This window comes from Alligator mississippiensis, chromosome 1, assembly GCF_030867095.1.
Source record: "Alligator mississippiensis isolate rAllMis1 chromosome 1, rAllMis1, whole genome shotgun sequence".
NCBI classification, from domain to species: domain Eukaryota; kingdom Metazoa; phylum Chordata; order Crocodylia; family Alligatoridae; genus Alligator; species Alligator mississippiensis.
Window position 1 is genome coordinate 362658855 of NC_081824.1, and position 12183 is coordinate 362671037.

At 46.5% G+C, this 12183-nt stretch overlaps 1 protein-coding gene across 5 annotated transcripts in view; it reads left to right on the forward strand.

The window, feature by feature from the left end:
- The first annotated feature begins 10759 nt into the window (after positions 1 to 10759).
- Positions 10760 to 12183, forward strand: part of NALCN (sodium leak channel, non-selective) — a 505598-nt gene continuing 504174 nt past the window's right edge. For all 5 annotated transcript variants that reach the window (XM_019486907.2, XM_019486906.2, XM_019486908.2 and 2 more), the window contains exon 1: positions 10760 to 10887. The gene's annotated coding sequence lies outside the window, so the exon portion shown is untranslated. The remainder of the gene's footprint in view (positions 10888 to 12183) is intronic.

A 12183-nucleotide genomic window follows, 5' to 3' on the forward strand; every position in this document is an offset into this window, starting at 1 on the left:
ATGCCAACTTTGTTGGCATCTGCTGTGTGGTACACAGGCTGTACCTCATAGTCAGGGATGCCCTGGGGTTGGGGGGACAGGGCTGCTGGTGATGGTGCCACCACCACTACCGCTACAAGCCAGCTGATTTCAAAATGCAGGAAGGGTGGGCTACTTCCACTGCAGCATCAAGAGGGGCAAGATGCTGCAGGAGAAACAGGCAGAGCTGAGCATCCCACAGCACAAAATCATGCAGGATGTGGAAACTCAGTGGAACTCCACATACCTGATGCTCGAAAGGCTGGTGGAACAACGAAAGGCCATCCATGAGATGGCCTTGCTCTGGAAGATCAGGATCAGTGGTCCCCTTAACAGAGCTGAGTGGGGTACCATCTCCCAGATATTGGTGGTCCTCAAGCCCTTCCTCGAGGCCACAGAGACCTTTAGTGCTGGCGATGCCCTCCTTATCCAGGTGATCCCCATAATGAGGGAACTTGAGAATCAAATGGAGAAGCTCCAGGGGATCAATGTTCCTGGCTGGGGTGGGCTGCTGTCACCAGATGTGCAGGCACTGGTGAGGCAGCTGAAGGATGGCATCAGGAGATGGCTGGATCCCTTGTGGTCCAATACGGTCCACGTGCTGGCGGTCATGTGCGACCTGAGGGTGAAAGGGAGCATGTGCACTGGCAGCAACAAAACTCTTAATCACTGTATGCAGGTGCTGGTCAACAGTCAGGGAGGCCAAAGGGCAGAGGTGAGGGGATGTGGAAGAGGGGGATCCACTTTCCCATGCCAGCACTCCCAGCACCAGTGAGTCTCCTCCATGCCAGCCACTGCCAATGTGGGCAAAGGGCACAGCTGCAATGCTGGGGTCCAAACACACCAGCCCCCAGCCTCAGGCAGGTAGCACCGAGGCTTTGGTGGCTACCTATCTCGCCGAGGATGTGGAGCCACTGGACTGTGACCCCTTGGCCTACTGGGCAAGCTGCAGCCAGATGTGGCAGGATATGGCCATGGTAGTCTGGCAACACCTGTCCTGTCCACCAACCAGTGTTCCAAGCGAGAGGGTATTCAGCATTGCTGGGGATGTTGTGACACCCGACTGCATGTGCTTGGATCCTGCTTTGGTGGAGCAGCTGAACCTCCCTGCACCTATCTCCTTGATAGCTATTAGGCTACGTGGCCACAGCAGGGCCTAGCAGCCAGTCCTGCGGTAGTTTTCTCTCCTTCTGTGCCCCACGACAGACACAGTTGCACAAGTACCCATGTCATGAGTTTTGCCTGTTAGCAGCTAGAGGTACACGGCCCCAGAACCCAGACTCTCCCTGCACCTATCTCCTTGACAGCTGGCAGGCTTTGTGGCTGCAGCAGGGCCTAGCAAGCCTGCAGCTTTCACCCCACAGTGCCTTAACACACACACAGTGTCACCTATGTCACAAGTTTTACTTGTCAGCAGTTTGAGGTGGTTTCCCAAAAACCCCTGCACCTATCTCCTTGAAACTTGGCAGGCTTTGTGGCCTCAGGAAGAGCTACCACCCCTACAGTTTTTACCCCACTGTGGCTTAACACACACACCTGACATAAGTTTTGCTTTCAAGACTTTGAGGTGTAGTTTCCCAGAAATCTCTGCACCTATCACCTTGAAACTTGGCAGCCTTCATGCCCTCAGCAGAGGGTATCATCCCCATATGTTTAATCAAAATCAGCCAAAAAACAAACAAGTTCTAGATATTTAATTGATTCCCCATTATACTCTATGGCCGAATCTCTGAATCTCTCCGAATCAGCTCCGAATCTTTGAAAGCTGATTCGGCCAAATAGAATCGGAAAAGCGATCTGAATCTCTGAATCAGATTGCTGGCATCCAAATCAGCTGAATCTGAATCGAAAATTCCCTATTCGCGCAGACCTAGTAAGCATTTGTGATTGGGGCCTGCATATATGTGTGCATGTGCGCATGCACACCTGTGCCACATTTTGTGGGAGTTTGTGTATGCTTTTGTGATTGGGGCCTGTGTGATATACTGTGGGTATCTTAAGTATTTGTGCTGGGGCCACATGTTTGTGGGCAAGCCTGCATTGCTCACCCGTGCAGGTGCCTGTGTGCAGCCATAGCTGCCTATGCATGCATCTGTGTGCCTCCATCCCTCCCTCCCTCCCTTCCTGCCAGCACCCCTGGCTCCCAGCTGTTTCTGCGAGACCGAAGGCTGAAGCAGCCTCTGTGAGAAAAGGACCAGATCGCATCGACCACCTCCACATACCCCTCCCGGCTCAGCCTCTGCCTCCAGCCACTGCCTGGAGGGCCATGCAGTTTGCACCACCTGCCACACCATCCATAAACCCTTGCATCGAGCGGGACCAGGACTGACCCTTCCTACCCCAATCACACCATGAAGAGAGATGCTGGTGGTAGGTGCAGGTCATCGGGCTCCCTTTTTTGTGCTGGCTTGTGTTGACCTAGTCCCTTCTTATCCCACCCCAATGGAGATACTCAGGGCTTGGCCTCATCAGGCAGGGGATTTGGCTGCCCTGGTGTGGGAGGGGATGGATGAGGCTTGTTGGGCTTTCTGGCTTCAGAAACAGGTTTGTTGCCCTGCATTTCACCTGGTGCATCTTGCTTCCCTGGTGCAGCTGGCCATGAGGGATGCCAGGGACTCCCCCCACCCTCTTGCACATGCAGGAGAGGTAAGCGTTCCCCTCCAGATGTGCCCAGGTTGGAGGGGGAACTCATCACATCCCTCCCTCCTCTCCAGATGCAAACTGAATGCCCTGCTTTCCTTCCCTTCCCACCCCCTGCCCAAAATTTGGGCTGGGAGTCAGGGTACAGTGCTATGTCCTAAGCCCCAGATTTAAGCCAAGCAGAGGGGGCAGGAGAGGGTCACAAAGGGCGCTGCCTTGAGACCTACAGCTTGTTTCCCTCAGCTGAGGGGGCCCGGTCTCTCCCCTCACTTTATCTTTCATTGTCATTTTAGATGAGCCTGCCTACCCACTCCCCGCCTCTACCCCAACCTTTTGCCAACAGAAAATGGGGGCCATTGTTATCAGGTCTAGCTTGCCGAGGGCTGCTTCCTTCAGGCTTCCCACCCTGTGCAATAGCTTCTGCTTCATCTGGGCTCTGCAGGAGGCAATGCTTGGTGTTTAAGGAGAGGGGTCAAGGTTCGTTTTGTTTTTGGTCCCCTCTTCCATGTTTGCCTCATAGACAAAAAAAATAAATAAATAAATAAGAACAAAAAACTTTAAATCTTGATAGAAAAATCAGTCAGTGCTGTGATTCATATTTAAAAAGTAATCTAAGCATTGGGGCAGCTGTTTGTTCATTTTAGGCTAGAGGTACTCTATGTGGTTGCATGTGGGGTTCATGTGAAATGGAGTCTGGCATAAATTTTGCCGTGCTTTGAGGGCTGACCAAACGGGTAGTTTATCTGATTTGCACAATGTGGAGCAGTTGGCTTCTATTGTTTACACTTTTAATATGAAGGTGGGTCCCTCAGAGACTCCAGGTGTCAGCCTGCCTTGGTCTTAGTTCTCCATGTTCTGTACAGTCAGTGGGTGGAAAGAGGTGTATTCATTTTTTTAAAAATGTCTTCCCTGATGCATATGCATTTAAAGATCCCCGATTCCACAGTGGGTCTCCTACTGCTGTTAAAGACCAATGTACATAAGAATCATGGTATGGTATTTAGCAATGACAATTCTATTTATTATTTGTTCTGTACCTGTTGTTATATTTGGAGTCACTCAGTGAGAAAATACTCAGTGGGAAAATAATAACTAAATTAATTTTTGTTCTTTGTTTTTCTACTTTTTACATCTTCCCTTCCCTTTCTTCAAAGTCTCTCCAATTCCTTCCTACAACATTCTCTACTGGTACCCTGAATTCCCTGTACAGCAATATAATCAGAAATGAAAGGTATATGTCAACATTGAAGTGTCATCATTGCTCTCTGTTCTAAAGCTCAGAAAGATTACTGGAATTAATCTTTGAGCTACTTTCTTTGATTTTAGAGCAATTTGTGCGTTTGGGTTATACAGTTCAGGTCACACTCAGTTCATAAGTGAAAGAATTTTTTTGTAACAGTTGTTCTAGGGAGATACACTTTTGATAGGAAAGTTTAGAGTTTGTATGATCTGAATGGCCATATAAATACCTCAAACGAGCCAGATCCAGGCCATGTCCAGTACCTCTGCTTTATTTCATTTTGAGGTATGGCCCATAGAAATTGAATTCCTAGCTCATAATATTTCAGTTTGATCTGCAACCTCTGGGAACTACAGAGGCAAGCATATAGTGGTCTATTTTGGTCTGGTTCAGCTTCTGGAGATTGTAGATGCTAAGTGCAGCAGTTTATATATACCTAATCAGTATTCATTAAAATCAAGATGGATTTGAAAGCTAGACATCTAGGTTTTAGGTCCTGTACCTCCACATGGACAGATAAATAGTACCAAGGTATATTGTATAGCATGATGGGTTATTTTTGATTTTCTCCTGTCAGGCCACCCCATATTGGTCAAAAGATGTATGCTTACTAGGGGTGTGCGAAGCAGGCCGTGTTTGATTTGAATTTGGCCCCATTTGGGGGACAGCAATTCGATTCCCGGATTTGGATCGCTGTCCTGATTCGATTTGGCCGAATCCAAATCTGAAGATTTGATTTTGATTTGGAGAATCAGCGATTAGGCCATAGACACAGCTTTAAATGTTTTTTTCTACATACCTCGATGTACCAGGCGCAGCTCGTGAATGCTGCGATGGTGGGGCAGATAGAGCATCTCACAGGAACGCCCCCCCCCCCCCCCCCCCGCCTGCTCAGCGGTGAGCCCAGAAGTAGATCAGAAGTATTTCTGGCCCACCACTGAGCAGGCGGGGGGGGGGGGGGGAGAGGGGGTGCTGCGCTCCTGTGAGATTCTCTATTGTTCGGTCCACTTCTGGGTCTGCTGCCAAGCACACAGGTGACCCCCTCCACCTCCCTGGCAGTTGGCCACGGGGGATCTCTGGGTGCTGCCCCAGATCCAGGAGGCACCAGTTGCCAAGCCGGGGGGTAGGTCCCTCGTGCGCTCCACGGTGGACCCAGAAGTGCTTCTGGTCCACTTCCAGGTCCATCGCCCAGCTCCCGTGGGATACTCCATTCACCCCACCATCTCAGTGTTCACAAGTCGCCTGGTACCTTGAGGTAAGAAGAAACATTTAAAGCTGTGTCTGTGTCTGAATTGTCGAATCTTTCCGAATCAAATTGGAGGGCTCCAATTCGATTCGGAGAGATTAATGGGTCTCCTGATTTGATTTAGATTCAGAGATTCCACTGCCAAATCTCCTCCAAATTGAATCAGCACCCAAAGCTTTGCACAGCCCTAATGTTTACTCTTTTGTGAGATGAAGACATTTAAAATTTCCCTTATCATAATTAAAAAATAATATCAGTTCATCAAGCAGTGTAAGTATCATTGTCCCAAAGTATGAACCAAATTTATAACTTATTCCATTTAGTGGTAGATTTTTATATACACATTGATTTCCATTTAATTTGAAACAGTGAGCAGCTGAAAAGATATAATTTGAGATAATTATTTTGTGCTGGTTTGTGGTGTTTGGGAGTTTAAGTTATAGAAAAACAATATAATTTTTGTAGCATGTATAAAAGGTAAATAGAGGTGTTGCATTTACAAAGCATACTAAATTAACTTCACAGTATTGCTAACATAATTCACATAAGCAAAGCAAAGGATTAGATATGCGGTAGATTTTAAGTATAAAGTCTAGCTTGGGGGGAGAGAGCAAGATCAGCTTCAATACATTTTTATAGTTCACACCTTTGATTTTAATTTAGATGCACTTTAATGCATAATGTAATACCATTCCATTTTCTTTCTTTCTTTTTTTGTTTACATTGCTTCCTTTGTTTAACTTCTTTTTGTTTGCTTTTTAAATGTCTTCTAATTAGCTCCAATGCCAAATTCTCACAGATTTTTTTTTTTTTTTAATCTGGGGAGTTAATGCTCCTTGCCTGATGTTGACAGTTTCATAGTTTGTAGGGTCGGAAGGGACCTGAGCAGATCATCAAGTCCAACCCCCTGCCATGGCAGGAAAGAGTACTGGGGTCAAATGACCCCAGCAAGGTGTTCATCCAGCCTCCTCTTAAAGACCCCTAGGGTAGGAGCCAGCACCACTTCGCTAGGAAGTTGGTTCCAGGTCCTAGCTGCTCTGACAGTGAAGTAGCGCCTCCTGATGTCTAGCCTGTCAGCTTGTGACTGTTATTTCTTGTCACTCCTAGGAGTGCTCGGGGGAAGAAGGACTCCCCTAATGCCTGCTGGTCTCCTCTGACTAGTTTATAACAGGCCACTAGATCCCCCCTCAGCCTTCTCTTGTGGAGGCTGAATAGGTTCAGGTCCCTTAGCCTCTCCTTGTAGGGCCTGCCCTGCTGGCCCCTGATCATGCGAGTGGCCCTCCTCTGGTCTCTCTCCATGTTGTCCACATCCCTCCTGAAGTGCGGTGCCCAGAACTGGATGCAGTACTCCAGCTGTGGCCTGACCACTGTTGTATAGAGGGGGAGGATCACACCTCCTTGGACCTGCTTGAGATGCATCTGTGGATACATGACAAGGTATGGTTGACCTTCCTGACAGCATCCCCACACTGTCAGCCCATGTTCATTTTGGCATCAGTAATGATTCCAAGATCCTTTTCTGCCTCTGCACTGACAAGAAGGGAGTTCCCCAGCCTGTAGGTATGCTGCTGGTTCTTCCCCCCAGGTGCAGTACCTTGCACTTGTCAGTGTTGAACCCCATCCTGTTCTCATCCGCCCACCCCTGTAACCTGTCTAGGTCTGATTGAAGCCTATTCCTCCCTTCTAGCGTGCCCACTTCCCTCCACATCTTGGTTCTATTACACTCAGTTTTCAAATCTGTCTCTTTCTCCATCTTTTTTCCCCCTTATCTGTTTCTTTCCCCCTCCACTTTTTTATTTTTCCCTTGAAGAAATTCCACCAACAACTTACAAGTGAGTTTTGTCTAAGACAAGGGTAGGCAACATTTTTGGCCAGGGTGCTGAAAAAAACTGCAATATCTACCTTGTAAGGTATTGAAGTACCAGAAAAACAAAACCAGGGTGTGGGGTATATGGCAGAACATACTGCATATTAATATAGTTAACAATCATAGAGGTTGTTTTTTTCCACAAATACCAGGTTTTCTAAAAATTCTAAACCTGGTGACAATAAATTAAATCTCATAAACTACCTTTGTTGTTGTACATTCTTTAAGCATGTTGTAATGACAGAGAAAGCAAAAAAAAGAGAAGAGAAAAGCACTAACCACCTGGTGATATTGTAGCAGGGGGCAGAGTAGGCCTTTGGTCACAGGGTCCTACCCTACTCTTATGTACCCTACTTCTGTCTTTTCTTTGATCACCCACCACACCTTGTCCTTAAGTAGTAAGTAGAAAGGAGAGAGACAGGGGATGGCACCTGATTCTTGGTCTTCACAGGGAGGCTTGGAATATCAATCACATCCTGGGTCTTTGCGTGGCTCCTCCACCCCTACACCATGCCCATACCTTTCCAAAGAGATGTTGCCATGGAAGATGTTGGTTCTTTAAGGATACGCTTACTTAATTCCTTAAAATAGATGTTCTGTATTCACTGCCATAAGCAAGCAAAAATACTCTCAAGTAAAAGATCTTTTCTTAGTGGCTGCCTTGGTCCTGCTTCTGACAGCTGAGTTTGGTGATGTTAGGCTGGTATCTGGTTGTCATCAGATGGTTTCTCACAGGACTGAGTATGGTTTTCATTTCACTTGTTCAGAGTGATAAGTAGATCCAAAGACAGACAGCAAGGCAAAAGCTACTTTTTTCACGCAGGCATACTTTTCAGGAAGGGAAGACTAACATCCTGTAGTCTTGAGTTGCCAATCCCCTTCATTCTCAAGTTCACCTCACAGTGATTTGAACTTGGATACCCAGATGCACGAGTTTTGAAAGTTAAACAGTTCCAATTCAAATCCTTCAGTGTTCATCCACTGGAAGTACTGCAGTTCTATATCACTTTCCCTAGTACTGTTCAGGTTCACAAGAAATGAAAACATGGGTCCTCTGTTGCAAAGGTCTTGGAATAGTCTTGTGAACTCATCTTCCAGCTGTCCTATGTAGTTGCATATATCCCTATTATTCATTGATGCTGCTCGGAATGGATTTTCAGACTGGGGAAGTAATGAAAGGCGGGCATTTCAGTATCTTGTCTCAAAACAGACAACTTACCAAAGAAAGCTTTCCAGGCTTCAGACAGCTGAAGGATGGTTTTCTGTGTTCCTTGTAACCTAGTATTAAAATCATTTAAATGGTATTTGATGTCTCTCAAAAATATCAGTTTTGTTAGCAATCTGTCATCAGCAGGGATCCTGGTTTTCTCGGATTTAAAACAAATTCCCAAATTTCATTAAAAAAAAAAAAAAGTAATCCCAAATCCACATTTTTCCATGATTTAAATAAAACACCACTATTAATATATATATTAGTGGTGTTTCATTTAAATCACGGAAAAAATGTGGATTTGGGGTTACTTTTTTTTAACTGAAAAATAGGGATTTTTTTTTAAATCAGAGAAAACCAGGATCCCTGGTCATCAGAAAGGTCTGCATATTGCTGACCACTTTCCTCAAGAAACAGGATGATGGATTTGAGACAAGCAACAAATTGCTTGAGCACATTACCTCAACTCAACCAGTGTACATTACTGTGCAGCATTAAATCTCCATACAATTTAATTTATGCAGAATCCATACAATTTAAAAGTTCATGGACTCTGCGTGTGAAAGAGGAGCGGACAATCAAAAAGATGACAATTTTTCACAACCATTGTTATGATTTCATTTAAATCAGAAGATGAGGTCTTAGTGCAGAGACTTCCCTGATGAAAAATAAAATGAAAACTCATAAGAGGATGTTCAATCTCAGTTTCCAGAAGCTTTACAAATCCAGCTGTTTTACCTGCCATAGAAGATGCACCATCAGTGGTAACAGAGAACACTTTGTGCAGGTCAATTTGTTGCTGTCTGAAAATATCTTTGACAGCATTAAGTTGACCTTTGTTTTGCTCTGCATAGCACTCAAAGAAAACAATTCCTCCCAAACTTCCCCAGGGATAAAAATTGAACAATTATAGCAAGACAGGTGATATCATTTATATTTGTGCTTTCATCCAGTGCAAGCAAGGCTCATCACATCACAATCATGGAGGTCTTGAGTCAGTTGTTCCCTAACATTAGTTGCCATTTCATCTATTCACCTTTGAACAGTCCTGGATGACAATGGCATTTCATCAATATAAGAAATGATGTCTTTCTTACATATTCGCAAAATCCTGAAAGAGATCCTCAGCACATTTTAAGAAAGAATCCTTTAAGTATTCTCCATCTGTAAAACACTTGCCTTTCTGAGCTATAGCTAGAGCTTCAATGTAACTTGACCAGGTGGAAAGAGTATTTCTTGTTACAAAATTAGAAAAGATGGCAGTCTATTTTTTAAATGAATCAACAGCTTTTCTAATGGATTCATGTTTGTCTGTTTTCTTGACTCCAGTAAATTTGGCTTTGTCTTTGGTTGTGAAACGGTGCTGGACATCGGAAGTACGAGATACCATGCTTTCACTGCACAGACTACAGACACCGCCATCCCCTTACTGCACAAAACCATACAATTCTCTCCATGCTGGCTTTGAAACTTTCAAATATCTAACTTTGTTTTTTTACTATCCATAGTTATATATTTACAGGCCTTCTAACTCTAGAATGTCCTTAAGTTCACACAAACCAAAGGCAGCACAAACACTGTAAATAGGCAAACAGAAAGCAGAAAATCAGAATTGAATTATTTGAAGTGCATGTAAATTTTGTTAAGTATTTCCAAGAAGGCAATCAGAGTGCAGAAAAGAACACAGAAAAGGGAGCAATATGGAGGGTTTAAATCTAGGAGTGCAAAGCAGATATCAAAATAAATTGAATATGAACTGTTTTGACAAAGTAAAACCTGAAAAACATGAACCGGTTAAAGAGAGAACTAAATACGAAGTGACTTAACAGAGCAAAAGAAGATGGTTAATATGGACAGAAAACAAAAGCTGAACATGAATCAAGATAACAGAGCAAAATAAACTGGTTAATGTGCAGAGCGTGCAAAAAGCTGAATCTGAATCAATACCACAGGAAAATAAACTGATTAATGTGAACTTGCTTGAGAAAGAGAGAGTAAAAGCTGAATACCAATCGATTTAACAGAGCAAAATAAGCTGACTGATGTGCAGAGAGGGGAAAAACTGAACACGAGTCAGTTTAACAAAGCTAAATAAACAGAACAGTACAAACCGGTTTGAGAGAGTGCAAAAACTAGGTCCGAAATAATGTAACAACGCAAAATAAGCGGGATAACGCACCCCGTTACACTCGGCACCAGCGAAGCCAGAGCCACCTGCTCCTGTGCGCTACGGCTGGGGCGGGGGTGCAGGCCTCACACCTGCCCCCTCGGGCCGCCGGGCGGGCTGAGGGGGCACGGAGGGGCCCGTCGCATCACGGCTGGGGTCGCGCTGCCCCTTTCCCCGCTCCGCGCACCTGCCCGCATCCTGCTGCACCTGCCCACACGCGGCCCAGGCAGGCTGCCAGCGGCGAGGCCGGGCTATAGCACCCCCGACACTGGCATGACGGCAGTGCCAATCGCGGCGCGGCGCCGGGCTGCTCCCGGGACTGGCGGGGCCGCGAGACTCCGCCCCACGCAGCAGAGCCGGAGCCGGAGCCGGAGCCCGCCCCGGAAGAGGCCGCGCGCTTTCGCTGGCTGAGCTACGCGGGGCAGGCGGCGGTGGTGCGGGGACTGGCGGAGCCTCGCAGCCCGGCGAGCCCAGTCCCCCGCACCGGGGCCGGCAGCAGGTGAGTGCCGCGGCGGGCCTGGGGCCCTTCCCCGCCCCCAGGGTGCAGGCGCCTCGCAGCGGGGCCGGGGCCGGGAATCCCGCGTGAGCAGGGCCCGGTGTGAAGGTGGCCCGCGTGCCGGGGGTTGCCGGTCCCCGCTCTGGTGTCATTTCTTGGAGACCAGGTGGCAAGAGAGTAGCAGGACTTATGAGCCTGGTGTTTAGCAGTGTTGTTTCTCCAGGGACCTCCTAAGATCATCAGGTCCAGCATTGGCAACATGTAGGGGGTGCTCGGGCACCCCCTGTAAAACTGCTGCCAATGCTGCTGGCAGCACCTGCGAGTGGCCACTGCTTGCCAACCCCCCCCCGCCAACACCACTGATGGCATCTGCAGGTGGTCACTGACCACTGTTTGGTGCTCGCCACCCTTTCCACCCCTCCCTGCCTGCCACTGACACTGCCAGGGCTGCCTGCGGGAGCTCCCTGCTCACTGCCTCCATGCCCCTGCTGCGGACAGCACCACACCGCCTGCGGGTAGTCACTGTGCCCCCCCAGCCTCCCAGGACATATGGCGTTTGCAGGGTCCAGCCCCCAAGATTTCAGTGGTTAAGGTTGGGAGATCTTGAAATGATGGTTGGTTAAGAATTTGGAATCGGAAAATGGTGTAAGACAGTTGAATGCTGTGTAGCAAAAATATAACAATGATAAAAGAAAATGTCACCCTTTGCTTTTTAAAAAAAAATTATTTCCATTTGAATAATCAACGCATGTGTATGCAAGACTTTTCAGCACCCTGACACACAGTTAGCAGTACAACATACCCAAAACAGCATTAATATAATCATTGAAATGGGCACTCTAGCTACAAAAAACTTCTTTCTGCCCCTTTGTGTTCAAGGAAGCACACCTGCCCTCTTCATAAACCCTACACAATATATTATCTTTAGCAGCATTCCCAGAAATTTACCAAATTCAGGGTATTTTGGGTAAAAGGCCATGGTAAGATGTAGAGACTTCACTTCCTCTCTTTTTTTTAAATGGGTATCCAGCTTGAGCATCTTTGGTAATCACAACTGAGGTTGTAGAAAGAGAGAGAGGTCCTTGGATATTTTCAGCTTTACAGCAAGCACTAAATGCAACCCAGAGACTAGGAAGTTTCCAAGACAAGTGCAAAACCACTGGTATTCAGATGCTCTTAGAGAAATAATTAAGTCACTGAATTCTGGGCCAGTTTTGCTCTCGAGATGGTTTTAAGGTGTAACCCTACGTAGAGCATATCACCATTGCATCTTGAGGCAACAAATGGTGGCAAAGTCTG